At 54.4% G+C, this 25,822-nt stretch overlaps 10 non-coding genes across 10 annotated transcripts; all 10 read left to right on the top strand.

Annotated features, from left to right (window-relative positions):
* Positions 1-460: 460 nt before the first annotated feature.
* On the top strand, positions 461-541 carry LOC130847610 (small nucleolar RNA SNORD115). Its single transcript, XR_009052358.1, has one exon. It is a non-coding gene; the product is annotated as a small nucleolar RNA SNORD115 (small nucleolar RNA).
* A 2,506-nt stretch (positions 542-3,047) lies between these two features.
* Positions 3,048-3,128, top strand: LOC130847611 (small nucleolar RNA SNORD115). The gene has a single exon (XR_009052359.1). It is a non-coding gene; the product is annotated as a small nucleolar RNA SNORD115 (small nucleolar RNA).
* A 2,506-nt stretch (positions 3,129-5,634) lies between these two features.
* Positions 5,635-5,715, top strand: LOC130847612 (small nucleolar RNA SNORD115). The gene has a single exon (XR_009052360.1). It is a non-coding gene; the product is annotated as a small nucleolar RNA SNORD115 (small nucleolar RNA).
* Positions 5,716-8,221: 2,506 nt separating this feature from the next.
* On the top strand, positions 8,222-8,302 carry LOC130847613 (small nucleolar RNA SNORD115). The gene has a single exon (XR_009052361.1). It is a non-coding gene; the product is annotated as a small nucleolar RNA SNORD115 (small nucleolar RNA).
* A 2,506-nt stretch (positions 8,303-10,808) lies between these two features.
* Positions 10,809-10,889, top strand: LOC130847614 (small nucleolar RNA SNORD115). Its single transcript, XR_009052362.1, has one exon. It is a non-coding gene; the product is annotated as a small nucleolar RNA SNORD115 (small nucleolar RNA).
* A 2,505-nt stretch (positions 10,890-13,394) lies between these two features.
* LOC130847615 (small nucleolar RNA SNORD115) lies at positions 13,395-13,475 on the top strand. The gene has a single exon (XR_009052363.1). It is a non-coding gene; the product is annotated as a small nucleolar RNA SNORD115 (small nucleolar RNA).
* Positions 13,476-15,981: 2,506 nt separating this feature from the next.
* Positions 15,982-16,062, top strand: LOC130847616 (small nucleolar RNA SNORD115). Its single transcript, XR_009052364.1, has one exon. It is a non-coding gene; the product is annotated as a small nucleolar RNA SNORD115 (small nucleolar RNA).
* A 2,506-nt stretch (positions 16,063-18,568) lies between these two features.
* Positions 18,569-18,649, top strand: LOC130847617 (small nucleolar RNA SNORD115). Its single transcript, XR_009052365.1, has one exon. It is a non-coding gene; the product is annotated as a small nucleolar RNA SNORD115 (small nucleolar RNA).
* A 2,506-nt stretch (positions 18,650-21,155) lies between these two features.
* Positions 21,156-21,236, top strand: LOC130847619 (small nucleolar RNA SNORD115). The gene has a single exon (XR_009052367.1). It is a non-coding gene; the product is annotated as a small nucleolar RNA SNORD115 (small nucleolar RNA).
* A 2,506-nt stretch (positions 21,237-23,742) lies between these two features.
* On the top strand, positions 23,743-23,823 carry LOC130847620 (small nucleolar RNA SNORD115). Its single transcript, XR_009052368.1, has one exon. It is a non-coding gene; the product is annotated as a small nucleolar RNA SNORD115 (small nucleolar RNA).
* The last annotated feature ends 1,999 nt before the right edge of the window (positions 23,824-25,822 follow it).

The raw sequence follows: 25,822 nt of genomic DNA on the forward strand, positions 1-25,822 counted from the left end.
GTGAGCCAAGGACGAGGGTCAAAGGGGAGGGAGCTAGAGCATTCTGGAGGAAGGGAGGCAGGAAGGAAGCTATGTAGGGAGCTGTTTGTATGCGTTTCAGCTATGTGTTCCTGTCTCTGCGTGGAGGTACATTTGGGCCCTATGTTCCTGGATGTATTGCTGCAGGTATTTCTTGTAGCATCATTCGATGCATGAGCGTGTGGCACACACGTGCCCCAATGCATCTAGCATGGAGTTGGAGTTCTCACAGCTGTCCTTCTCACCTCTTGGCAGCCATCGTCCCCAGAGAAATGAAGATCTGTGTTTGGCCTATGTTCCCTAGGGCAATCACCATGAGCCTTGGCCCAGCACGTGGATTCGACAGAATGGCACATCCCTTCAGGCATCCTTCTTTCCAGGAAGCATCTGAGGTAAGCCTTCACATGTGGCAGGGCGCAGGGGAGTGAGGAGGGCCTCAGTTGGGTCGATGATGAGAACTCATATGGTCCTGAAGAGAGCTGATGACCAAAAAATCATGCTCAATAGGATTACGCTGAGGCCTAACAGAGGGATCCAGGGGCAGGATGGCCTGCATTTTTGGTCCATTGCAGAGCCCTGGGTGTGGGTGTGGTTGTGGGTTTGGGTGTGGGTGTTGGAGCAGCCTCTCGCTCGAGGAAATCCCTTGAGACTCCTCCCAGTGTAGATGGCTTCCACATATCCAAGATGTGTTGCCACCTTTGGTTTTCTATCGTGCTCCATAGTGCCAGGGCCCACATGTTCTGAAGCCATGGGTGGAGTCTTTCCTTAAGCCTTTCTGCTTTGAATTTTGTGTTTCAGGCCAAGCCTTGGAATGGACTCACCACAGCCAGAATGTTCCGCAGTGAGTGGCTCTTTTGGTTGCTACTGATAGGCCCCAGAGAATTTTGAACTATGGGCTGGCCGCCCTCACAGCAGGCAGTACAGGGTAGTCTTTTGGCAACCTCCTGCCTACCAAGGAGGAATGTCTGCTGCTGCCCCAAATTTATGGGCTCACATCTGGTGCACTCACATGCCTTCATTAGAGCTGTATTCTAGTCAGAGAGCACATCGAGGCAGTGTTTTCTTCCTTGGCCCCAGGCGGAACATCTCTAGAGACCTCTGTGCACCTAGCGCCAGAGTATGATCACCAACTGAGGGAATGGTCCCTTGTGGTGTGTGCTTTATGGCTTCCCAAAACCTGTCAGTAGGGAAGGCTCATGCCCCCTGCCTAGAGATGGTGAGAGGCAGGCAGGAGCCCATCCTCAGGTGCTTGGAGGCAGGATGCTGCTGGTTATTTCAAGGGCTGGAAGCCATGCCGTGGTCTTCAATGGGGTTGTGCCAGGACTCTGTGAGGGATCATGGTGCTTTGTTGGAGCCACTTGATCCGAATGGGGCCTCTGATGGGGTCTGCATGCATACACAGGACCATAGCTTCTCCTGGGTTGGTCGTCCTCTCCGGAAGCCACTGGTTTGTCAGAGAGCCCCCTCCAGAGGAGAAAAGGCTTCTGGGTGTCCATTCCCCCATGAAGGCTTTGCAGAGCCCTTGGGCATCCCGTTATCATGTCCATCGTGAGGCCCTGTTGACCTGAAGGGGAGGGGTGGTCCCGGGATGTGGGCTGAGGAGGGCGTAGCTGCATGGCTGTTGTTTGGTGGCCTTGCACGGGCCACAGTAGGGAATGCTGCCACAGAAGAAATTGGCCCTGTTTGGGAATCTCTGTGGTCCCCAAGGAGGAATGCTTGACATGGCTCCCCATCCACCAGATCGGAATGCAGGCCTTGAAATTCAACTCGATTGACCTGAAGTGTAGTAAGACTGACCATGGAGGCACCATTTCATGACGTGTTGCCCTGGGGAGCAACCACGCAGATCTCTGTGCATGTCGAGGCAGAGCACGAGGATGGACTGAGCTTATGGTCAGTTGTGGGGTGTGCTTGAGTGACTTCCAAGAAGTGTTGGTTGGGAGGATGTGGGGCCAGGCCTGGAGGTGGTGAGAGGCAACAAGGACCCTTGATCAGGGACTTGGCAGCTAGATGCTCTTGGCTCTTGTGAGAGCTGAAGGGCTGGTCCCTTGCTGGAATGGGGTTTCCCAGGTCTCTGTGAGGGATCATGGGCCCTCAGATAGGCCAGTTTACTCAGACAGGCCCTTTCATGGGTTCTGCATACAGATACAGGCCTGTGGCATCTCTTGGGCTGGCCTTCCTCTACGGGAGCCACTGCCTACCAAGAGAGCTCCCTCCAGCTCCTGTGAATGTCCACTGTGTGGGACATAAAGGCCTCATTGTCTGGGTGTTGTGCACATGGACAAGCCGAGTGTGACATCGGCCAGCACACGCTTGCCCACACCAGGGTCGGGCCCAGAGGAATGTCTCCATTCCCCCCAGAAACACCCCCAGTGTTTTCCCCGCCAAGCAGACCTGGTGCCAGGCCTTGTGCTGCCTGGAGGATCCATGAGGCTAGTCCTTCCCTGGGGAGACATATACGTACTGGTTATTTCATCTGCCCCTGACACAGTATTAAGGTACATAAGATGGCATTGATCCACCTGTCCACTCATGCCTTCATCTTTGTAAGTATGGATGGATGGAGGGAGTGAGCCAAGGACGAGGGTCAAAGGGGAGGGAGCTAGAGCATTCTGGAGGAAGGGAGGCAGGAAGGAAGCTATGTAGGGAGCTGTTTGTATGCGTTTCAGCTATGTGTTCCTGTCTCTGCGTGGAGGTACATTTGGGCCCTATGTTCCTGGATGTATTGCTGCAGGTATTTCTTGTAGCATCATTCGATGCATGAGCGTGTGGCACACACGTGCCCCAATGCATCTAGCATGGAGTTGGAGTTCTCACAGCTGTCCTTCTCACCTCTTGGCAGCCATCGTCCCCAGAGAAATGAAGATCTGTGTTTGGCCTATGTTCCCTAGGGCAATCACCATGAGCCTTGGCCCAGCACGTGGATTCGACAGAATGGCACATCCCTTCAGGCATCCTTCTTTCCAGGAAGCATCTGAGGTAAGCCTTCACATGTGGCAGGGCGCAGGTGAGTGAGGAGGGCCTCAGTTGGGTCGATGATGAGAACTCATATGGTCCTGAAGAGAGCTGATGACCAAAAAATCATGCTCAATAGGATTACGCTGAGGCCTAACAGAGGGATCCAGGGGCAGGATGGCCTGCATTTTTGGTCCATTGCAGAGCCCTGGGTGTGGGTGTGTGTGTGGGTTTGGGTGTGGGTGTTGGAGCAGCCTCTCGCTCGAGGAAATCCCTTGAGACTCCTCCCAGTGTAGATGGCTTCCACATATCCAAGATGTGTTGCCACCTTTGGTTTTCTATCGTGCTCCATAGTGCCAGGGCCCACATGTTCTGAAGCCATGGGTGGAGTCTTTCCTTAAGCCTTTCTGCTTTGAATTTTGTGTTTCAGGCCAAGCCTTGGAATGGACTCACCACAGCCAGAATGTTCCGCAGTGAGTGGCTCTTTTGGTTGCTACTGATAGGCCCCAGAGAATTTTGAACTATGGGCTGGCCGCCCTCACAGCAGGCAGTACAGGGTAGTCTTTTGGCAACCTCCTGCCTACCAAGGAGGAATGTCTGCTGCTGCCCCAAATTTATGGGCTCACATCTGGTGCACTCACATGCCTTCATTAGAGCTGTATTCTAGTCAGAGAGCACATCGAGGCAGTGTTTTCTTCCTTGGCCCCAGGCGGAACATCTCTAGAGACCTCTGTGCACCTAGCGCCAGAGTATGATCACCAACTGAGGGAATGGTCCCTTGTGGTGTGTGCTTTATGGCTTCCCAAAACCTGTCAGTAGGGAAGGCTCATGCCCCCTGCCTAGAGATGGTGAGAGGCAGGCAGGAGCCCATCCTCAGGTGCTTGGAGGCAGGATGCTGCTGGTTATTTCAAGGGCTGGAAGCCATGCCGTGGTCTTCAATGGGGTTGTGCCAGGACTCTGTGAGGGATCATGGTGCTTTGTTGGAGCCACTTGATCCGAATGGGGCCTCTGATGGGGTCTGCATGCATACACAGGACCATAGCTTCTCCTGGGTTGGTCGTCCTCTCCGGAAGCCACTGGTTTGTCAGAGAGCCCCCTCCAGAGGAGAAAAGGCTTCTGGGTGTCCATTCCCCCATGAAGGCTTTGCAGAGCCCTTGGGCATCCCGTTATCATGTCCATCGTGAGGCCCTGTTGACCTGAAGGGGAGGGGTGGTCCCGGGATGTGGGCTGAGGAGGGCGTAGCTGCATGGCTGTTGTTTGGTGGCCTTGCACGGGCCACAGTAGGGAATGCTGCCACAGAAGAAATTGGCCCTGTTTGGGAATCTCTGTGGTCCCCAAGGAGGAATGCTTGACATGGCTCCCCATCCACCAGATCGGAATGCAGGCCTTGAAATTCAACTCGATTGACCTGAAGTGTAGTAAGACTGACCATGGAGGCACCATTTCATGACGTGTTGCCCTGGGGAGCAACCACGCAGATCTCTGTGCATGTCGAGGCAGAGCACGAGGATGGACTGAGCTTATGGTCAGTTGTGGGGTGTGCTTGAGTGACTTCCAAGAAGTGTTGGTTGGGAGGATGTGGGGCCAGGCCTGGGGGTGGTGAGAGGCAACAAGGACCCTTCATCAGGGACTTGGCAGCTAGATGCTCTTGGCTCTTGTGAGAGCTGAAGGGCTGGTCCCTTGCTGGAATGGGGTTTCCCAGGTCTCTGTGAGGGATCATGGGCCCTCAGATAGGCCAGTTTACTCAGACAGGCCCTTTCATGGGTTCTGCATACAGATACAGGCCTGTGGCATCTCTTGGGCTGGCCTTCCTCTACGGGAGCCACTGCCTACCAAGAGAGCTCCCTCCAGCTCCTGTGAATGTCCACTGTGTGGGACATAAAGGCCTCATTGTCTGGGTGTTGTGCACATGGACAAGCCGAGTGTGACATCGGCCAGCACACGCTTGCCCACACCAGGGTCGGGCCCAGAGGAATGTCTCCATTCCCCCCAGAAACACCCCCAGTGTTTTCCCCGCCAAGCAGACCTGGTGCCAGGCCTTGTGCTGCCTGGAGGATCCATGAGGCTAGTCCTTCCCTGGGGAGACATATACGTACTGGTTATTTCATCTGCCCCTGACACAGTATTAAGGTACATAAGATGGCATTGATCCACCTGTCCACTCATGCCTTCATCTTTGTAAGTATGGATGGATGGAGGGAGTGAGCCAAGGACGAGGGTCAAAGGGGAGGGAGCTAGAGCATTCTGGAGGAAGGGAGGCAGGAAGGAAGCTATGTAGGGAGCTGTTTGTATGCGTTTCAGCTATGTGTTCCTGTCTCTGCGTGGAGGTACATTTGGGCCCTATGTTCCTGGATGTATTGCTGCAGGTATTTCTTGTAGCATCATTCGATGCATGAGCGTGTGGCACACACGTGCCCCAATGCATCTAGCATGGAGTTGGAGTTCTCACAGCTGTCCTTCTCACCTCTTGGCAGCCATCGTCCCCAGAGAAATGAAGATCTGTGTTTGGCCTATGTTCCCTAGGGCAATCACCATGAGCCTTGGCCCAGCACGTGGATTCGACAGAATGGCACATCCCTTCAGGCATCCTTCTTTCCAGGAAGCATCTGAGGTAAGCCTTCACATGTGGCAGGGCGCAGGTGAGTGAGGAGGGCCTCAGTTGGGTCGATGATGAGAACTCATATGGTCCTGAAGAGAGCTGATGACCAAAAAATCATGCTCAATAGGATTACGCTGAGGCCTAACAGAGGGATCCAGGGGCAGGATGGCCTGCATTTTTGGTCCATTGCAGAGCCCTGGGTGTGGGTGTGTGTGTGGGTTTGGGTGTGGGTGTTGGAGCAGCCTCTCGCTCGAGGAAATCCCTTGAGACTCCTCCCAGTGTAGATGGCTTCCACATATCCAAGATGTGTTGCCACCTTTGGTTTTCTATCGTGCTCCATAGTGCCAGGGCCCACATGTTCTGAAGCCATGGGTGGAGTCTTTCCTTAAGCCTTTCTGCTTTGAATTTTGTGTTTCAGGCCAAGCCTTGGAATGGACTCACCACAGCCAGAATGTTCCGCAGTGAGTGGCTCTTTTGGTTGCTACTGATAGGCCCCAGAGAATTTTGAACTATGGGCTGGCCGCCCTCACAGCAGGCAGTACAGGGTAGTCTTTTGGCAACCTCCTGCCTACCAAGGAGGAATGTCTGCTGCTGCCCCAAATTTATGGGCTCACATCTGGTGCACTCACATGCCTTCATTAGAGCTGTATTCTAGTCAGAGAGCACATCGAGGCAGTGTTTTCTTCCTTGGCCCCAGGCGGAACATCTCTAGAGACCTCTGTGCACCTAGCGCCAGAGTATGATCACCAACTGAGGGAATGGTCCCTTGTGGTGTGTGCTTTATGGCTTCCCAAAACCTGTCAGTAGGGAAGGCTCATGCCCCCTGCCTAGAGATGGTGAGAGGCAGGCAGGAGCCCATCCTCAGGTGCTTGGAGGCAGGATGCTGCTGGTTATTTCAAGGGCTGGAAGCCATGCCGTGGTCTTCAATGGGGTTGTGCCAGGACTCTGTGAGGGATCATGGTGCTTTGTTGGAGCCACTTGATCCGAATGGGGCCTCTGATGGGGTCTGCATGCATACACAGGACCATAGCTTCTCCTGGGTTGGTCGTCCTCTCCGGAAGCCACTGGTTTGTCAGAGAGCCCCCTCCAGAGGAGAAAAGGCTTCTGGGTGTCCATTCCCCCATGAAGGCTTTGCAGAGCCCTTGGGCATCCCGTTATCATGTCCATCGTGAGGCCCTGTTGACCTGAAGGGGAGGGGTGGTCCCGGGATGTGGGCTGAGGAGGGCGTAGCTGCATGGCTGTTGTTTGGTGGCCTTGCACGGGCCACAGTAGGGAATGCTGCCACAGAAGAAATTGGCCCTGTTTGGGAATCTCTGTGGTCCCCAAGGAGGAATGCTTGACATGGCTCCCCATCCACCAGATCGGAATGCAGGCCTTGAAATTCAACTCGATTGACCTGAAGTGTAGTAAGACTGACCATGGAGGCACCATTTCATGACGTGTTGCCCTGGGGAGCAACCACGCAGATCTCTGTGCATGTCGAGGCAGAGCACGAGGATGGACTGAGCTTATGGTCAGTTGTGGGGTGTGCTTGAGTGACTTCCAAGAAGTGTTGGTTGGGAGGATGTGGGGCCAGGCCTGGGGGTGGTGAGAGGCAACAAGGACCCTTCATCAGGGACTTGGCAGCTAGATGCTCTTGGCTCTTGTGAGAGCTGAAGGGCTGGTCCCTTGCTGGAATGGGGTTTCCCAGGTCTCTGTGAGGGATCATGGGCCCTCAGATAGGCCAGTTTACTCAGACAGGCCCTTTCATGGGTTCTGCATACAGATACAGGCCTGTGGCATCTCTTGGGCTGGCCTTCCTCTACGGGAGCCACTGCCTACCAAGAGAGCTCCCTCCAGCTCCTGTGAATGTCCACTGTGTGGGACATAAAGGCCTCATTGTCTGGGTGTTGTGCACATGGACAAGCCGAGTGTGACATCGGCCAGCACACGCTTGCCCACACCAGGGTCGGGCCCAGAGGAATGTCTCCATTCCCCCCAGAAACACCCCCAGTGTTTTCCCCGCCAAGCAGACCTGGTGCCAGGCCTTGTGCTGCCTGGAGGATCCATGAGGCTAGTCCTTCCCTGGGGAGACATATACGTACTGGTTATTTCATCTGCCCCTGACACAGTATTAAGGTACATAAGATGGCATTGATCCACCTGTCCACTCATGCCTTCATCTTTGTAAGTATGGATGGATGGAGGGAGTGAGCCAAGGACGAGGGTCAAAGGGGAGGGAGCTAGAGCATTCTGGAGGAAGGGAGGCAGGAAGGAAGCTATGTAGGGAGCTGTTTGTATGCGTTTCAGCTATGTGTTCCTGTCTCTGCGTGGAGGTACATTTGGGCCCTATGTTCCTGGATGTATTGCTGCAGGTATTTCTTGTAGCATCATTCGATGCATGAGCGTGTGGCACACACGTGCCCCAATGCATCTAGCATGGAGTTGGAGTTCTCACAGCTGTCCTTCTCACCTCTTGGCAGCCATCGTCCCCAGAGAAATGAAGATCTGTGTTTGGCCTATGTTCCCTAGGGCAATCACCATGAGCCTTGGCCCAGCACGTGGATTCGACAGAATGGCACATCCCTTCAGGCATCCTTCTTTCCAGGAAGCATCTGAGGTAAGCCTTCACATGTGGCAGGGCGCAGGTGAGTGAGGAGGGCCTCAGTTGGGTCGATGATGAGAACTCATATGGTCCTGAAGAGAGCTGATGACCAAAAAATCATGCTCAATAGGATTACGCTGAGGCCTAACAGAGGGATCCAGGGGCAGGATGGCCTGCATTTTTGGTCCATTGCAGAGCCCTGGGTGTGGGTGTGTGTGTGGGTTTGGGTGTGGGTGTTGGAGCAGCCTCTCGCTCGAGGAAATCCCTTGAGACTCCTCCCAGTGTAGATGGCTTCCACATATCCAAGATGTGTTGCCACCTTTGGTTTTCTATCGTGCTCCATAGTGCCAGGGCCCACATGTTCTGAAGCCATGGGTGGAGTCTTTCCTTAAGCCTTTCTGCTTTGAATTTTGTGTTTCAGGCCAAGCCTTGGAATGGACTCACCACAGCCAGAATGTTCCGCAGTGAGTGGCTCTTTTGGTTGCTACTGATAGGCCCCAGAGAATTTTGAACTATGGGCTGGCCGCCCTCACAGCAGGCAGTACAGGGTAGTCTTTTGGCAACCTCCTGCCTACCAAGGAGGAATGTCTGCTGCTGCCCCAAATTTATGGGCTCACATCTGGTGCACTCACATGCCTTCATTAGAGCTGTATTCTAGTCAGAGAGCACATCGAGGCAGTGTTTTCTTCCTTGGCCCCAGGCGGAACATCTCTAGAGACCTCTGTGCACCTAGCGCCAGAGTATGATCACCAACTGAGGGAATGGTCCCTTGTGGTGTGTGCTTTATGGCTTCCCAAAACCTGTCAGTAGGGAAGGCTCATGCCCCCTGCCTAGAGATGGTGAGAGGCAGGCAGGAGCCCATCCTCAGGTGCTTGGAGGCAGGATGCTGCTGGTTATTTCAAGGGCTGGAAGCCATGCCGTGGTCTTCAATGGGGTTGTGCCAGGACTCTGTGAGGGATCATGGTGCTTTGTTGGAGCCACTTGATCCGAATGGGGCCTCTGATGGGGTCTGCATGCATACACAGGACCATAGCTTCTCCTGGGTTGGTCGTCCTCTCCGGAAGCCACTGGTTTGTCAGAGAGCCCCCTCCAGAGGAGAAAAGGCTTCTGGGTGTCCATTCCCCCATGAAGGCTTTGCAGAGCCCTTGGGCATCCCGTTATCATGTCCATCGTGAGGCCCTGTTGACCTGAAGGGGAGGGGTGGTCCCGGGATGTGGGCTGAGGAGGGCGTAGCTGCATGGCTGTTGTTTGGTGGCCTTGCACGGGCCACAGTAGGGAATGCTGCCACAGAAGAAATTGGCCCTGTTTGGGAATCTCTGTGGTCCCCAAGGAGGAATGCTTGACATGGCTCCCCATCCACCAGATCGGAATGCAGGCCTTGAAATTCAACTCGATTGACCTGAAGTGTAGTAAGACTGACCATGGAGGCACCATTTCATGACGTGTTGCCCTGGGGAGCAACCACGCAGATCTCTGTGCATGTCGAGGCAGAGCACGAGGATGGACTGAGCTTATGGTCAGTTGTGGGGTGTGCTTGAGTGACTTCCAAGAAGTGTTGGTTGGGAGGATGTGGGGCCAGGCCTGGAGGTGGTGAGAGGCAACAAGGACCCTTGATCAGGGACTTGGCAGCTAGATGCTCTTGGCTCTTGTGAGAGCTGAAGGGCTGGTCCCTTGCTGGAATGGGGTTTCCCAGGTCTCTGTGAGGGATCATGGGCCCTCAGATAGGCCAGTTTACTCAGACAGGCCCTTTCATGGGTTCTGCATACAGATACAGGCCTGTGGCATCTCTTGGGCTGGCCTTCCTCTACGGGAGCCACTGCCTACCAAGAGAGCTCCCTCCAGCTCCTGTGAATGTCCACTGTGTGGGACATAAAGGCCTCATTGTCTGGGTGTTGTGCACATGGACAAGCCGAGTGTGACATCGGCCAGCACACGCTTGCCCACACCAGGGTCGGGCCCAGAGGAATGTCTCCATTCCCCCCAGAAACACCCCCAGTGTTTTCCCCGCCAAGCAGACCTGGTGCCAGGCCTTGTGCTGCCTGGAGGATCCATGAGGCTAGTCCTTCCCTGGGGAGACATATACGTACTGGTTATTTCATCTGCCCCTGACACAGTATTAAGGTACATAAGATGGCATTGATCCACCTGTCCACTCATGCCTTCATCTTTGTAAGTATGGATGGATGGAGGGAGTGAGCCAAGGACGAGGGTCAAAGGGGAGGGAGCTAGAGCATTCTGGAGGAAGGGAGGCAGGAAGGAAGCTATGTAGGGAGCTGTTTGTATGCGTTTCAGCTATGTGTTCCTGTCTCTGCGTGGAGGTACATTTGGGCCCTATGTTCCTGGATGTATTGCTGCAGGTATTTCTTGTAGCATCATTCGATGCATGAGCGTGTGGCACACACGTGCCCCAATGCATCTAGCATGGAGTTGGAGTTCTCACAGCTGTCCTTCTCACCTCTTGGCAGCCATCGTCCCCAGAGAAATGAAGATCTGTGTTTGGCCTATGTTCCCTAGGGCAATCACCATGAGCCTTGGCCCAGCACGTGGATTCGACAGAATGGCACATCCCTTCAGGCATCCTTCTTTCCAGGAAGCATCTGAGGTAAGCCTTCACATGTGGCAGGGCGCAGGTGAGTGAGGAGGGCCTCAGTTGGGTCGATGATGAGAACTCATATGGTCCTGAAGAGAGCTGATGACCAAAAAATCATGCTCAATAGGATTACGCTGAGGCCTAACAGAGGGATCCAGGGGCAGGATGGCCTGCATTTTTGGTCCATTGCAGAGCCCTGGGTGTGGGTGTGTGTGTGGGTTTGGGTGTGGGTGTTGGAGCAGCCTCTCGCTCGAGGAAATCCCTTGAGACTCCTCCCAGTGTAGATGGCTTCCACATATCCAAGATGTGTTGCCACCTTTGGTTTTCTATCGTGCTCCATAGTGCCAGGGCCCACATGTTCTGAAGCCATGGGTGGAGTCTTTCCTTAAGCCTTTCTGCTTTGAATTTTGTGTTTCAGGCCAAGCCTTGGAATGGACTCACCACAGCCAGAATGTTCCGCAGTGAGTGGCTCTTTTGGTTGCTACTGATAGGCCCCAGAGAATTTTGAACTATGGGCTGGCCGCCCTCACAGCAGGCAGTACAGGGTAGTCTTTTGGCAACCTCCTGCCTACCAAGGAGGAATGTCTGCTGCTGCCCCAAATTTATGGGCTCACATCTGGTGCACTCACATGCCTTCATTAGAGCTGTATTCTAGTCAGAGAGCACATCGAGGCAGTGTTTTCTTCCTTGGCCCCAGGCGGAACATCTCTAGAGACCTCTGTGCACCTAGCGCCAGAGTATGATCACCAACTGAGGGAATGGTCCCTTGTGGTGTGTGCTTTATGGCTTCCCAAAACCTGTCAGTAGGGAAGGCTCATGCCCCCTGCCTAGAGATGGTGAGAGGCAGGCAGGAGCCCATCCTCAGGTGCTTGGAGGCAGGATGCTGCTGGTTATTTCAAGGGCTGGAAGCCATGCCGTGGTCTTCAATGGGGTTGTGCCAGGACTCTGTGAGGGATCATGGTGCTTTGTTGGAGCCACTTGATCCGAATGGGGCCTCTGATGGGGTCTGCATGCATACACAGGACCATAGCTTCTCCTGGGTTGGTCGTCCTCTCCGGAAGCCACTGGTTTGTCAGAGAGCCCCCTCCAGAGGAGAAAAGGCTTCTGGGTGTCCATTCCCCATGAAGGCTTTGCAGAGCCCTTGGGCATCCCGTTATCATGTCCATCGTGAGGCCCTGTTGACCTGAAGGGGAGGGGTGGTCCCGGGATGTGGGCTGAGGAGGGCGTAGCTGCATGGCTGTTGTTTGGTGGCCTTGCACGGGCCACAGTAGGGAATGCTGCCACAGAAGAAATTGGCCCTGTTTGGGAATCTCTGTGGTCCCCAAGGAGGAATGCTTGACATGGCTCCCCATCCACCAGATCGGAATGCAGGCCTTGAAATTCAACTCGATTGACCTGAAGTGTAGTAAGACTGACCATGGAGGCACCATTTCATGACGTGTTGCCCTGGGGAGCAACCACGCAGATCTCTGTGCATGTCGAGGCAGAGCACGAGGATGGACTGAGCTTATGGTCAGTTGTGGGGTGTGCTTGAGTGACTTCCAAGAAGTGTTGGTTGGGAGGATGTGGGGCCAGGCCTGGGGGTGGTGAGAGGCAACAAGGACCCTTCATCAGGGACTTGGCAGCTAGATGCTCTTGGCTCTTGTGAGAGCTGAAGGGCTGGTCCCTTGCTGGAATGGGGTTTCCCAGGTCTCTGTGAGGGATCATGGGCCCTCAGATAGGCCAGTTTACTCAGACAGGCCCTTTCATGGGTTCTGCATACAGATACAGGCCTGTGGCATCTCTTGGGCTGGCCTTCCTCTACGGGAGCCACTGCCTACCAAGAGAGCTCCCTCCAGCTCCTGTGAATGTCCACTGTGTGGGACATAAAGGCCTCATTGTCTGGGTGTTGTGCACATGGACAAGCCGAGTGTGACATCGGCCAGCACACGCTTGCCCACACCAGGGTCGGGCCCAGAGGAATGTCTCCATTCCCCCCAGAAACACCCCCAGTGTTTTCCCCGCCAAGCAGACCTGGTGCCAGGCCTTGTGCTGCCTGGAGGATCCATGAGGCTAGTCCTTCCCTGGGGAGACATATACGTACTGGTTATTTCATCTGCCCCTGACACAGTATTAAGGTACATAAGATGGCATTGATCCACCTGTCCACTCATGCCTTCATCTTTGTAAGTATGGATGGATGGAGGGAGTGAGCCAAGGACGAGGGTCAAAGGGGAGGGAGCTAGAGCATTCTGGAGGAAGGGAGGCAGGAAGGAAGCTATGTAGGGAGCTGTTTGTATGCGTTTCAGCTATGTGTTCCTGTCTCTGCGTGGAGGTACATTTGGGCCCTATGTTCCTGGATGTATTGCTGCAGGTATTTCTTGTAGCATCATTCGATGCATGAGCGTGTGGCACACACGTGCCCCAATGCATCTAGCATGGAGTTGGAGTTCTCACAGCTGTCCTTCTCACCTCTTGGCAGCCATCGTCCCCAGAGAAATGAAGATCTGTGTTTGGCCTATGTTCCCTAGGGCAATCACCATGAGCCTTGGCCCAGCACGTGGATTCGACAGAATGGCACATCCCTTCAGGCATCCTTCTTTCCAGGAAGCATCTGAGGTAAGCCTTCACATGTGGCAGGGCGCAGGTGAGTGAGGAGGGCCTCAGTTGGGTCGATGATGAGAACTCATATGGTCCTGAAGAGAGCTGATGACCAAAAAATCATGCTCAATAGGATTACGCTGAGGCCTAACAGAGGGATCCAGGGGCAGGATGGCCTGCATTTTTGGTCCATTGCAGAGCCCTGGGTGTGGGTGTGTGTGTGGGTTTGGGTGTGGGTGTTGGAGCAGCCTCTCGCTCGAGGAAATCCCTTGAGACTCCTCCCAGTGTAGATGGCTTCCACATATCCAAGATGTGTTGCCACCTTTGGTTTTCTATCCTGCTCCATAGTGCCAGGGCCCACATGTTCTGAAGCCATGGGTGGAGTCTTTCCTTAAGCCTTTCTGCTTTGAATTTTGTGTTTCAGGCCAAGCCTTGGAATGGACTCACCACAGCCAGAATGTTCCGCAGTGAGTGGCTCTTTTGGTTGCTACTGATAGGCCCCAGAGAATTTTGAACTATGGGCTGGCCGCCCTCACAGCAGGCAGTACAGGGTAGTCTTTTGGCAACCTCCTGCCTACCAAGGAGGAATGTCTGCTGCTGCCCCAAATTTATGGGCTCACATCTGGTGCACTCACATGCCTTCATTAGAGCTGTATTCTAGTCAGAGAGCACATCGAGGCAGTGTTTTCTTCCTTGGCCCCAGGCGGAACATCTCTAGAGACCTCTGTGCACCTAGCGCCAGAGTATGATCACCAACTGAGGGAATGGTCCCTTGTGGTGTGTGCTTTATGGCTTCCCAAAACCTGTCAGTAGGGAAGGCTCATGCCCCCTGCCTAGAGATGGTGAGAGGCAGGCAGGAGCCCATCCTCAGGTGCTTGGAGGCAGGATGCTGCTGGTTATTTCAAGGGCTGGAAGCCATGCCGTGGTCTTCAATGGGGTTGTGCCAGGACTCTGTGAGGGATCATGGTGCTTTGTTGGAGCCACTTGATCCGAATGGGGCCTCTGATGGGGTCTGCATGCATACACAGGACCATAGCTTCTCCTGGGTTGGTCGTCCTCTCCGGAAGCCACTGGTTTGTCAGAGAGCCCCCTCCAGAGGAGAAAAGGCTTCTGGGTGTCCATTCCCCCATGAAGGCTTTGCAGAGCCCTTGGGCATCCCGTTATCATGTCCATCGTGAGGCCCTGTTGACCTGAAGGGGAGGGGTGGTCCCGGGATGTGGGCTGAGGAGGGCGTAGCTGCATGGCTGTTGTTTGGTGGCCTTGCACGGGCCACAGTAGGGAATGCTGCCACAGAAGAAATTGGCCCTGTTTGGGAATCTCTGTGGTCCCCAAGGAGGAATGCTTGACATGGCTCCCCATCCACCAGATCGGAATGCAGGCCTTGAAATTCAACTCGATTGACCTGAAGTGTAGTAAGACTGACCATGGAGGCACCATTTCATGACGTGTTGCCCTGGGGAGCAACCACGCAGATCTCTGTGCATGTCGAGGCAGAGCACGAGGATGGACTGAGCTTATGGTCAGTTGTGGGGTGTGCTTGAGTGACTTCCAAGAAGTGTTGGTTGGGAGGATGTGGGGCCAGGCCTGGGGGTGGTGAGAGGCAACAAGGACCCTTCATCAGGGACTTGGCAGCTAGATGCTCTTGGCTCTTGTGAGAGCTGAAGGGCTGGTCCCTTGCTGGAATGGGGTTTCCCAGGTCTCTGTGAGGGATCATGGGCCCTCAGATAGGCCAGTTTACTCAGACAGGCCCTTTCATGGGTTCTGCATACAGATACAGGCCTGTGGCATCTCTTGGGCTGGCCTTCCTCTACGGGAGCCACTGCCTACCAAGAGAGCTCCCTCCAGCTCCTGTGAATGTCCACTGTGTGGGACATAAAGGCCTCATTGTCTGGGTGTTGTGCACATGGACAAGCCGAGTGTGACATCGGCCAGCACACGCTTGCCCACACCAGGGTCGGGCCCAGAGGAATGTCTCCATTCCCCCCAGAAACACCCCCAGTGTTTTCCCCGCCAAGCAGACCTGGTGCCAGGCCTTGTGCTGCCTGGAGGATCCATGAGGCTAGTCCTTCCCTGGGGAGACATATACGTACTGGTTATTTCATCTGCCCCTGACACAGTATTAAGGTACATAAGATGGCATTGATCCACCTGTCCACTCATGCCTTCATCTTTGTAAGTATGGATGGATGGAGGGAGTGAGCCAAGGACGAGGGTCAAAGGGGAGGGAGCTAGAGCATTCTGGAGGAAGGGAGGCAGGAAGGAAGCTATGTAGGGAGCTGTTTGTATGCGTTTCAGCTATGTGTTCCTGTCTCTGCGTGGAGGTACATTTGGGCCCTATGTTCCTGGATGTATTGCTGCAGGTATTTCTTGTAGCATCATTCGATGCATGAGCGTGTGGCACACACGTGCCCCAATGCATCTAGCATGGAGTTGGAGTTCTCACAGCTGTCCTTCTCACCTCTTGGCAGCCATCGTCCCCAGAGAAATGAAGATCTGTGTTTGGCCTATGTTCCCTAGGGCAATCACCATGAGCCTTGGCCCAGCACGTGGATTCGACAGAATGGCACATCCCTTCAGGCATCCTTCTTTCCAGGAAGCATCTGAGGTAAGCCTTCACATGTGGCAGGGCGCAGGTGAGTGAGGAGGGCCTCAGTTGGGTCGATGATGAGAACTCATATGGTCCTGAAGAGAGCTGATGACCAAAAAATCATGCTCAATAGGATTACGCTGAGGCCTAACAGAGGGATCCAGGGGCAGGATGGCCTGCATTTTTGGTCCATTGCAGAGCCCTGGGTGTGGGTGTGTGTGTGGGTTTGGGTGTGGGTGTTGGAGCAGCCTCTCGCTCGAGGAAATCCCTTGAGACTCCTCCCAGTGTAGATGGCTTCCACATATCCAAGATGTGTTGCCACCTTTGGTTTTCTATCGTGCTCCATAGTGCCAGGGCCCACATGTTCTGAAGCCATGGGTGGAGTCTTTCCTTAAGCCTTTCTGCTTTGAATTTTGTGTTTCAGGCCAAGCCTTGGAATGGACTCACCACAGCCAGAATGTTCCGCAGTGAGTGGCTCTTTTGGTTGCTACTGATAGGCCCCAGAGAATTTTGAACTATGGGCTGGCCGCCCTCACAGCAGGCAGTACAGGGTAGTCTTTTGGCAACCTCCTGCCTACCAAGGAGGAATGTCTGCTGCTGCCCCAAATTTATGGGCTCACATCTGGTGCACTCACATGCCTTCATTAGAGCTGTATTCTAGTCAGAGAGCACATCGAGGCAGTGTTTTCTTCCTTGGCCCCAGGCAGAACATCTCTAGAGACCTCTGTGCACCTAGCGCCAGAGTATGATCACCCACTGAGGGAATGGTCCCTTGTGGTGTGTGCTTTATGGCTTCCCAAAACCTGTCAGTAGGGAAGGCTCATGCCCCCTGCCTAGAGATGGTGAGAGGCAGGCAGGAGCCCATCCTCAGGTGCTTGGAGGCAGGATGCTGCTGGTTATTTCAAGGGCTGGAAGCCATGCCGTGGTCTTCAATGGGGTTGTGCCAGGACTCTGTGAGGGATCATGGTGCTTTGTTGGAGCCACTTGATCCGAATGGGGCCTCTGATGGGGTCTGCATGCATACACAGGACCATAGCTTCTCCTGGGTTGGTCGTCCTCTCCGGAAGCCACTGGTTTGTCAGAGAGCCCCCTCCAGAGGAGAAAAGGCTTCTGGGTGTCCATTCCCCCATGAAGGCTTTGCAGAGCCCTTGGGCATCCCGTTATCATGTCCATCGTGAGGCCCTGTTGACCTGAAGGGGAGGGGTGGTCCCGGGATGTGGGCTGAGGAGGGCATAGCTGCATGGCTGTTGTTTGGTGGCCTTGCATGGGCCACAGTAGGGAATGCTGCCACAGAAGAAATTGGCCCTGTTTGGGAATCTCTGTGGTCCCCAAGGAGGAATGCTTGACATGGCTCCCCATCCACCAGATCGGAATGCAGGCCTTGAAATTCAACTCGATTGACCTGAAGTGTAGTAAGACTGACCATGGAGGCACCATTTCATGACGTGTTGCCCTGGGGAGCAACCACGCAGATCTCTGTGCATGTCGAGGCAGAGCACGAGGATGGACTGAGCTTATGGTCAGTTGTGGGGTGTGCTTGAGTGACTTCCAAGAAGTGTTGGTTGGGAGGATGTGGGGCCAGGCCTGGAGGTGGGGAGAGGCAACAAGGACCCTTCATCAGGGACTTGGCAGCTAGATGCTCTTGGCTCTTGTGAGAGCTGAAGGGCTGGTCCCTTGCTGGAATGGGGTTTCCCAGGTCTCTGTGAGGGATCATGGGCCCTCAGATAGGCCAGTTTACTCAGACAGGCCCTTTCATGGGTTCTGCATACAGATACAGGCCTGTGGCATCTCTTGGGCTGGCCTTCCTCTACGGGAGCCACTGCCTACCAAGAGAGCTCCCTCCAGCTCCTGTGAATGTCCACTGTGTGGGACATAAAGGCCTCATTGTCTGGGTGTTGTGCACATGGACAAGCCGAGTGTGACATCGGCCAGCACACGCTTGCCCACACCAGGGTCGGGCCCAGAGGAATGTCTCCATTCCCCCCAGAAACACCCCCAGTGTTTTCCCCACCAAGCAGACCTGGTGCCAGGCCTTGTGCTGCCTGGAGGATCCATGAGGCTAGTCCTTCCCTGGGGAGACATATACGTACTGGTTATTTCATCTGCCCCTGACACAGTATTAAGGTACATAAGATGGCATTGATCCACCTGTCCACTCATGCCTTCATCTTTGTAAGTATGGATGGATGGAGGGAGTGAGCCAAGGACGAGGGTCAAAGGGGAGGGAGCTAGAGCATTCTGGAGGAAGGGAGGCAGGAAGGAAGCTATGTAGGGAGCTGTTTGTATGCGTTTCAGCTATGTGTTCCTGTCTCTGCGTGGAGGTACATTTGGGCCCTATGTTCCTGGATGTATTGCTGCAGGTATTTCTTGTAGCATCATTCGATGCATGAGCGTGTGGCACACACGTGCCCCAATGCATCTAGCATGGAGTTGGAGTTCTCACAGCTGTCCTTCTCACCTCTTGGCAGCCATCGTCCCCAGAGAAATGAAGATCTGTGTTTGGCCTATGTTCCCTAGGGCAATCACCATGAGCCTTGGCCCAGCACGTGGATTCGACAGAATGGCACATCCCTTCAGGCATCCTTCTTTCCAGGAAGCATCTGAGGTAAGCCTTCACATGTGGCAGGGCGCAGGGGAGTGAGGAGGGCCTCAGTTGGGTCGATGATGAGAACTCATATGGTCCTGAAGAGAGCTGATGACCAAAAAATCATGCTCAATAGGATTACGCTGAGGCCTAACAGAGGGATCCAGGGGCAGGATGGCCTGCATTTTTGGTCCATTGCAGAGCCCTGGGTGTGGGTGTGTGTGTGGGTTTGGGTGTGGGTGTTGGAGCAGCCTCTCGCTCGAGGAAATCCCTTGAGACTCCTCCCAGTGTAGATGGCTTCCACATATCCAAGATGTGTTGCCACCTTTGGTTTTCTATCGTGCTCCATAGTGCCAGGGCCCACATGTTCTGAAGCCATGGGTGGAGTCTTTCCTTAAGCCTTTCTGCTTTGAATTTTGTGTTTCAGGCCAAGCCTTGGAATGGACTCACCACAGCCAGAATGTTCCGCAGTGAGTGGCTCTTTTGGTTGCTACTGATAGGCCCCAGAGAATTTTGAACTATGGGCTGGCCGCCCTCACAGCAGGCAGTACAGGGTAGTCTTTTGGCAACCTCCTGCCTACCAAGGAGGAATGTCTGCTGCTGCCCCAAATTTATGGGCTCACATCTGGTGCACTCACATGCCTTCATTAGAGCTGTATTCTAGTCAGAGAGCACATCGAGGCAGTGTTTTCTTCCTTGGCCCCAGGCAGAACATCTCTAGAGACCTCTGTGCACCTAGCGCCAGAGTATGATCACCCACTGAGGGAATGGTCCCTTGTGGTGTGTGCTTTATGGCTTCCCAAAACCTGTCAGTAGGGAAGGCTCATGCCCCCTGCCTAGAGATGGTGAGAGGCAGGCAGGAGCCCATCCTCAGGTGCTTGGAGGCAGGATGCTGCTGGTTATTTCAAGGGCTGGAAGCCATGCCGTGGTCTTCAATGGGGTTGTGCCAGGACTCTGTGAGGGATCATGGTGCTTTGTTGGAGCCACTTGATCCGAATGGGGCCTCTGATGGGGTCTGCATGCATACACAGGACCATAGCTTCTCCTGGGTTGGTCGTCCTCTCCGGAAGCCACTGGTTTGTCAGAGAGCCCCCTCCAGAGGAGAAAAGGCTTCTGGGTGTCCATTCCCCCATGAAGGCTTTGCAGAGCCCTTGGGCATCCCGTTATCATGTCCATCGTGAGGCCCTGTTGACCTGAAGGGGAGGGGTGGTCCCGGGATGTGGGCTGAGGAGGGCATAGCTGCATGGCTGTTGTTTGGTGGCCTTGCATGGGCCACAGTAGGGAATGCTGCCACAGAAGAAATTGGCCCTGTTTGGGAATCTCTGTGGTCCCCAAGGAGGAATGCTTGACATGGCTCCCCATCCACCAGATCGGAATGCAGGCCTTGAAATTCAACTCGATTGACCTGAAGTGTAGTAAGACTGACCATGGAGGCACCATTTCATGACGTGTTGCCCTGGGGAGCAACCACGCAGATCTCTGTGCATGTCGAGGCAGAGCACGAGGATGGACTGAGCTTATGGTCAGTTGTGGGGTGTGCTTGAGTGACTTCCAAGAAGTGTTGGTTGGGAGGATGTGGGGCCAGGCCTGGAGGTGGTGAGAGGCAACAAGGACCCTTCATCAGGGACTTGGCAGCTAGATGCTCTTGGCTCTTGTGAGAGCTGAAGGGCTGGTCCCTTGCTGGAATGGGGTTTCCCAGGTCTCTGTGAGGGATCATGGGCCCTCAGATAGGCCAGTTTACTCAGACAGGCCCTTTCATGGGTTCTGCATACAGATACAGGCCTGTGGCATCTCTTGGGCTGGCCTTCCTCTACGGGAGCCACTGCCTACCAAGAGAGCTCCCTCCAGCTCCTGTGAATGTCCACTGTGTGGGACATAAAGGCCTCATTGTCTGGGTGTTGTGCACATGGACAAGCCGAGTGTGACATCGGCCAGCACACGCTTGCCCACACCAGGGTCGGGCCCAGAGGAATGTCTCCATTCCCCCCAGAAACACCCCCAGTGTTTTCCCCACCAAGCAGACCTGGTGCCAGGCCTTGTGCTGCCTGGAGGATCCATGAGGCTAGTCCTTCCCTGGGGAGACATATACGTACTGGTTATTTCATCTGCCCCTGACACAGTATTAAGGTACATAAGATGGCATTGATCCACCTGTCCACTCATGCCTTCATCTTTGTAAGTACGGATGGATGGAGGGAGTGAGCCAAGGACGAGGGTCAAAGGGGAGGGAGCTAGAGCATTCTGGAGGAAGGGAGGCAGGAAGGAAGCTATGTAGGGAGCTGTTTGTATGCGTTTCAGCTATGTGTTCCTGTCTCTGCGTGGAGGTACATTTGGGCCCTATGTTCCTGGATGTATTGCTGCAGGTATTTCTTGTAGCATCATTCGATGCATGAGCGTGTGGCACACACGTGCCCCAATGCATCTAGCATGGAGTTGGAGTTCTCACAGCTGTCCTTCTCACCTCTTGGCAGCCATCGTCCCCAGAGAAATGAAGATCTGTGTTTGGCCTATGTTCCCTAGGGCAATCACCATGAGCCTTGGCCCAGCACGTGGATTCGACAGAATGGCACATCCCTTCAGGCATCCTTCTTTCCAGGAAGCATCTGAGGTAAGCCTTCACATGTGGCAGGGCGCAGGTGAGTGAGGAGGGCCTCAGTTGGGTCGATGATGAGAACTCATATGGTCCTGAAGAGAGCTGATGACCAAAAAATCATGCTCAATAGGATTACGCTGAGGCCTAACAGAGGGATCCAGGGGCAGGATGGCCTGCATTTTTGGTCCATTGCAGAGCCCTGGGTGTGGGTGTGTGTGTGGGTTTGGGTGTGGGTGTTGGAGCAGCCTCTCGCTCGAGGAAATCCCTTGAGACTCCTCCCAGTGTAGATGGCTTCCACATATCCAAGATGTGTTGCCACCTTTGGTTTTCTATCCTGCTCCATAGTGCCAGGGCCCACATGTTCTGAAGCCATGGGTGGAGTCTTTCCTTAAGCCTTTCTGCTTTGAATTTTGTGTTTCAGGCCAAGCCTTGGAATGGACTCACCACAGCCAGAATGTTCCACAGTGAGTGGCTCTTTTGGTTGCTACTGATAGGCCCCAGAGAATTTTGAACTATGGGCTGGCCGCCCTCACAGCAGGCAGTACAGGGTAGTCTTTTGGCAACCTCCTGCCTACCAAGGAGGAATGTCTGCTGCTGCCCCAAATTTATGGGCTCACATCTGGTGCACTCACATGCCTTCATTAGAGCTGTATTCTAGTCAGAGAGCACATCGAGGCAGTGTTTTCTTCCTTGGCCCCAGGCGGAACATCTCTAGAGACCTCTGTGCACCTAGCGCCAGAGTATGATCACCCACTGAGGGAATGGTCCCTTGTGGTGTGTGCTTTATGGCTTCCCAAAACCTGTCAGTAGGGAAGGCTCATGCCCCCTGCCTAGAGATGGTGAGAGGCAGGCAGGAGCCCATCCTCAGGTGCTTGGAGGCAGGATGCTGCTGGTTATTTCAAGGGCTGGAAGCCATGCCGTGGTCTTCAATGGGGTTGTGCCAGGACTCTGTGAGGGATCATGGTGCTTTGTTGGAGCCACTTGATCCGAATGGGGCCTCTGATGGGGTCTGCATGCATACACAGGACCATAGCTTCTCCTGGGTTGGTCGTCCTCTCCGGAAGCCACTGGTTTGTCAGAGAGCCCCCTCCAGAGGAGAAAAGGCTTCTGGGTGTCCATTCCCCCATGAAGGCTTTGCAGAGCCCTTGGGCATCCCGTTATCATGTCCATCGTGAGGCCCTGTTGACCTGAAGGGGAGGGGTGGTCCCGGGATGTGGGCTGAGGAGGGCGTAGCTGCATGGCTGTTGTTTGGTGGCCTTGCACGGGCCACAGTAGGGAATGCTGCCACAGAAGAAATTGGCCCTGTTTGGGAATCTCTGTGGTCCCCAAGGAGGAATGCTTGACATGGCTCCCCATCCACCAGATCGGAATGCGGGCCTTGAAATTCAACTCGATTGACCTGAAGTGTAGTAAGACTGACCATGGAGGCACCATTTCATGACGTGTTGCCCTGGGGAGCAACCACGCAGATCTCTGTGCATGTCGAGGCAGAGCACGAGGATGGACTGAGCTTATGGTCAGTTGTGGGGTGTGCTTGAGTGACTTCCAAGAAGTGTTGGTTGGGAGGATGTGGGGCCAGGCCTGGAGGTGGTGAGAGGCAACAAGGACCCTTCATCAGGGACTTGGCAGCTAGATGCTCTTGGCTCTTGTGAGAGCTGAAGGGCTGGTCCCTTGCTGGAATGGGGTTTCCCAGGTCTCTGTGAGGGATCATGGGCCCTCAGATAGGCCAGTTTACTCAGACAGGCCCTTTCATGGGTTCTGCATACAGATACAGGCCTGTGGCATCTCTTGGGCTGGCCTTCCTCTACGGGAGCCACTGCCTACCAAGAGAGCTCCCTCCAGCTCCTGTGAATGTCCACTGTGTGGGACATAAAGGCCTCATTGTCTGGGTGTTGTGCACATGGACAAGCCGAGTGTGACATCGGCCAGCACACGCTTGCCCACACCAGGGTCGGGCCCAGAGGAATGTCTCCATTCCCCCCAGAAACACCCCCAGTGTTTTCCCCACCAAGCAGACCTGGTGCCAGGCCTTGTGCTGCCTGGAGGATCCATGAGGCTAGTCCTTCCCTGGGGAGACATATACGTACTGGTTATTTCATCTGCCCCTGACACAGTATTAAGGTACATAAGATGGCATTGATCCACCTGTCCACTCATGCCTTCATCTTTGTAAGTATGGATGGATGGAGGGAGTGAGCCAAGGACGAGGGTCAAAGGGGAGGGAGCTAGAGCATTCTGGAGGAAGGGAGGCAGGAAGGAAGCTATGTAGGGAGCTGTTTGTATGCGTTTCAGCTATGTGTTCCTGTCTCTGCGTGGAGGTACATTTGGGCCCTATGTTCCTGGATGTATTGCTGCAGGTATTTCTTGTAGCATCATTCGATGCATGAGCGTGTGGCACACACGTGCCCCAATGCATCTAGCATGGAGTTGGAGTTCTCACAGCTGTCCTTCTCACCTCTTGGCAGCCATCGTCCCCAGAGAAATGAAGATCTGTGTTTGGCCTATGTTCCCTAGGGCAATCACCATGAGCCTTGGCCCAGCACGTGGATTCGACAGAATGGCACATCCCTTCAGGCATCCTTCTTTCCAGGAAGCATCTGAGGTAAGCCTTCACATGTGGCAGGGCGCAGGTGAGTGAGGAGGGCCTCAGTTGGGTCGATGATGAGAACTCATATGGTCCTGAAGAGAGCTGATGACCAAAAAATCATGCTCAATAGGATTACGCTGAGGCCTAACAGAGGGATCCAGGGGCAGGATGGCCTGCATTTTTGGTCCATTGCAGAGCCCTGGGTGTGGGTGTGTGTGTGGGTTTGGGTGTGGGTGTTGGAGCAGCCTCTCGCTCGAGGAAATCCCTTGAGACTCCTCCCAGTGTAGATGGCTTCCACATATCCAAGATGTGTTGCCACCTTTGGTTTTCTATCCTGCTCCATAGTGCCAGGGCCCACATGTTCTGAAGCCATGGGTGGAGTCTTTCCTTAAGCCTTTCTGCTTTGAATTTTGTGTTTCAGGCCAAGCCTTGGAATGGACTCACCACAGCCAGAATGTTCCGCAGTGAGTGGCTCTTTTGGTTGCTACTGATAGGCCCCAGAGAATTTTGAACTATGGGCTGGCCGCCCTCACAGCAGGCAGTACAGGGTAGTCTTTTGGCAACCTCCTGCCTACCAAGGAGGAATGTCTGCTGCTGCCCCAAATTTATGGGCTCACATCTGGTGCACTCACATGCCTTCATTAGAGCTGTATTCTAGTCAGAGAGCACATCGAGGCAGTGTTTTCTTCCTTGGCCCCAGGCGGAACATCTCTAGAGACCTCTGTGCACCTAGCGCCAGAGTATGATCCCCAACTGAGGGAATGGTCCCTTGTGGTGTGTGCTTTATGGCTTCCCAAAACCTGTCAGTAGGGAAGGCTCATGCCCCCTGCCTAGAGATGGTGAGAGGCAGGCAGGAGCCCATCCTCAGGTGCTTGGAGGCAGGATGCTGCTGGTTATTTCAAGGGCTGGAAACCATGCCGTGGTCTTCAATGGGGTTGTGCCAGGACTCTGTGAGGGATCATGGTGCTTTGTTGGAGCCACTTGATCCGAATGGGGCCTCTGATGGGGTCTGCATGCATACACAGGACCATAGCTTCTCCTGGGTTGGTCGTCCTCTCCGGAAGCCACTGGTTTGTCAGAGAGCCCCCTCCAGAGGAGAAAAGGCTTCTGGGTGTCCATTCCCCCATGAAGGCTTTGCAGAGCCCTTGGGCATCCCGTTATCATGTCCATCGTGAGGCCCTGTTGACCTGAAGGGGAGGGGTGGTCCCGGGATGTGGGCTGAGGAGGGCGTAGCTGCATGGCTGTTGTTTGGTGGCCTTGCACGGGCCACAGTAGGGAATGCTGCCACAGAAGAAATTGGCCCTGTTTGGGAATCTCTGTGGTCCCCAAGGAGGAATGCTTGACATGGCTCCCCATCCACCAGATCGGAATGCGGGCCTTGAAATTCAACTCGATTGACCTGAAGTGTAGTAAGACTGACCATGGAGGCACCATTTCATGACGTGTTGCCCTGGGGAGCAACCACGCAGATCTCTGTGCATGTCGAGGCAGAGCACGAGGATGGACTGAGCTTATGGTCAGTTGTGGGGTGTGCTTGAGTGACTTCCAAGAAGTGTTGGTTGGGAGGATGTGGGGCCAGGCCTGGAGGTGGTGAGAGGCAACAAGGACCCTTCATCAGGGACTTGGCAGCTAGATGCTCTTGGCTCTTGTGAGAGCTGAAGGGCTGGTCCCTTGCTGGAATGGGGTTTCCCAGGTCTCTGTGAGGGATCATGGGCCCTCAGATAGGCCAGTTTACTCAGACAGGCCCTTTCATGGGTTCTGCATACAGATACAGGCCTGTGGCATCTCTTGGGCTGGCCTTCCTCTACGGGAGCCACTGCCTACCAAGAGAGCTCCCTCCAGCTCCTGTGAATGTCCACTGTGTGGGACATAAAGGCCTCATTGTCTGGGTGTTGTGCACATGGACAAGCCGAGTGTGACATCGGCCAGCACACGCTTGCCCACACCAGGGTCGGGCCCAGAGGAATGTCTCCATTCCCCCCAGAAACACCCCCAGTGTTTTCCCCGCCAAGCAGACCTGGTGCCAGGCCTTGTGCTGCCTGGAGGATCCATGAGGCTAGTCCTTCCCTGGGGAGACATATACGTACTGGTTATTTCATCTGCCCCTGACACAGTATTAAGGTACATAAGATGGCATTGATCCAC

Source organism: Hippopotamus amphibius, chromosome 2 (genome assembly GCF_030028045.1).
Source record: "Hippopotamus amphibius kiboko isolate mHipAmp2 chromosome 2, mHipAmp2.hap2, whole genome shotgun sequence".
Lineage (NCBI taxonomy): Eukaryota > Metazoa > Chordata > Mammalia > Artiodactyla > Hippopotamidae > Hippopotamus > Hippopotamus amphibius.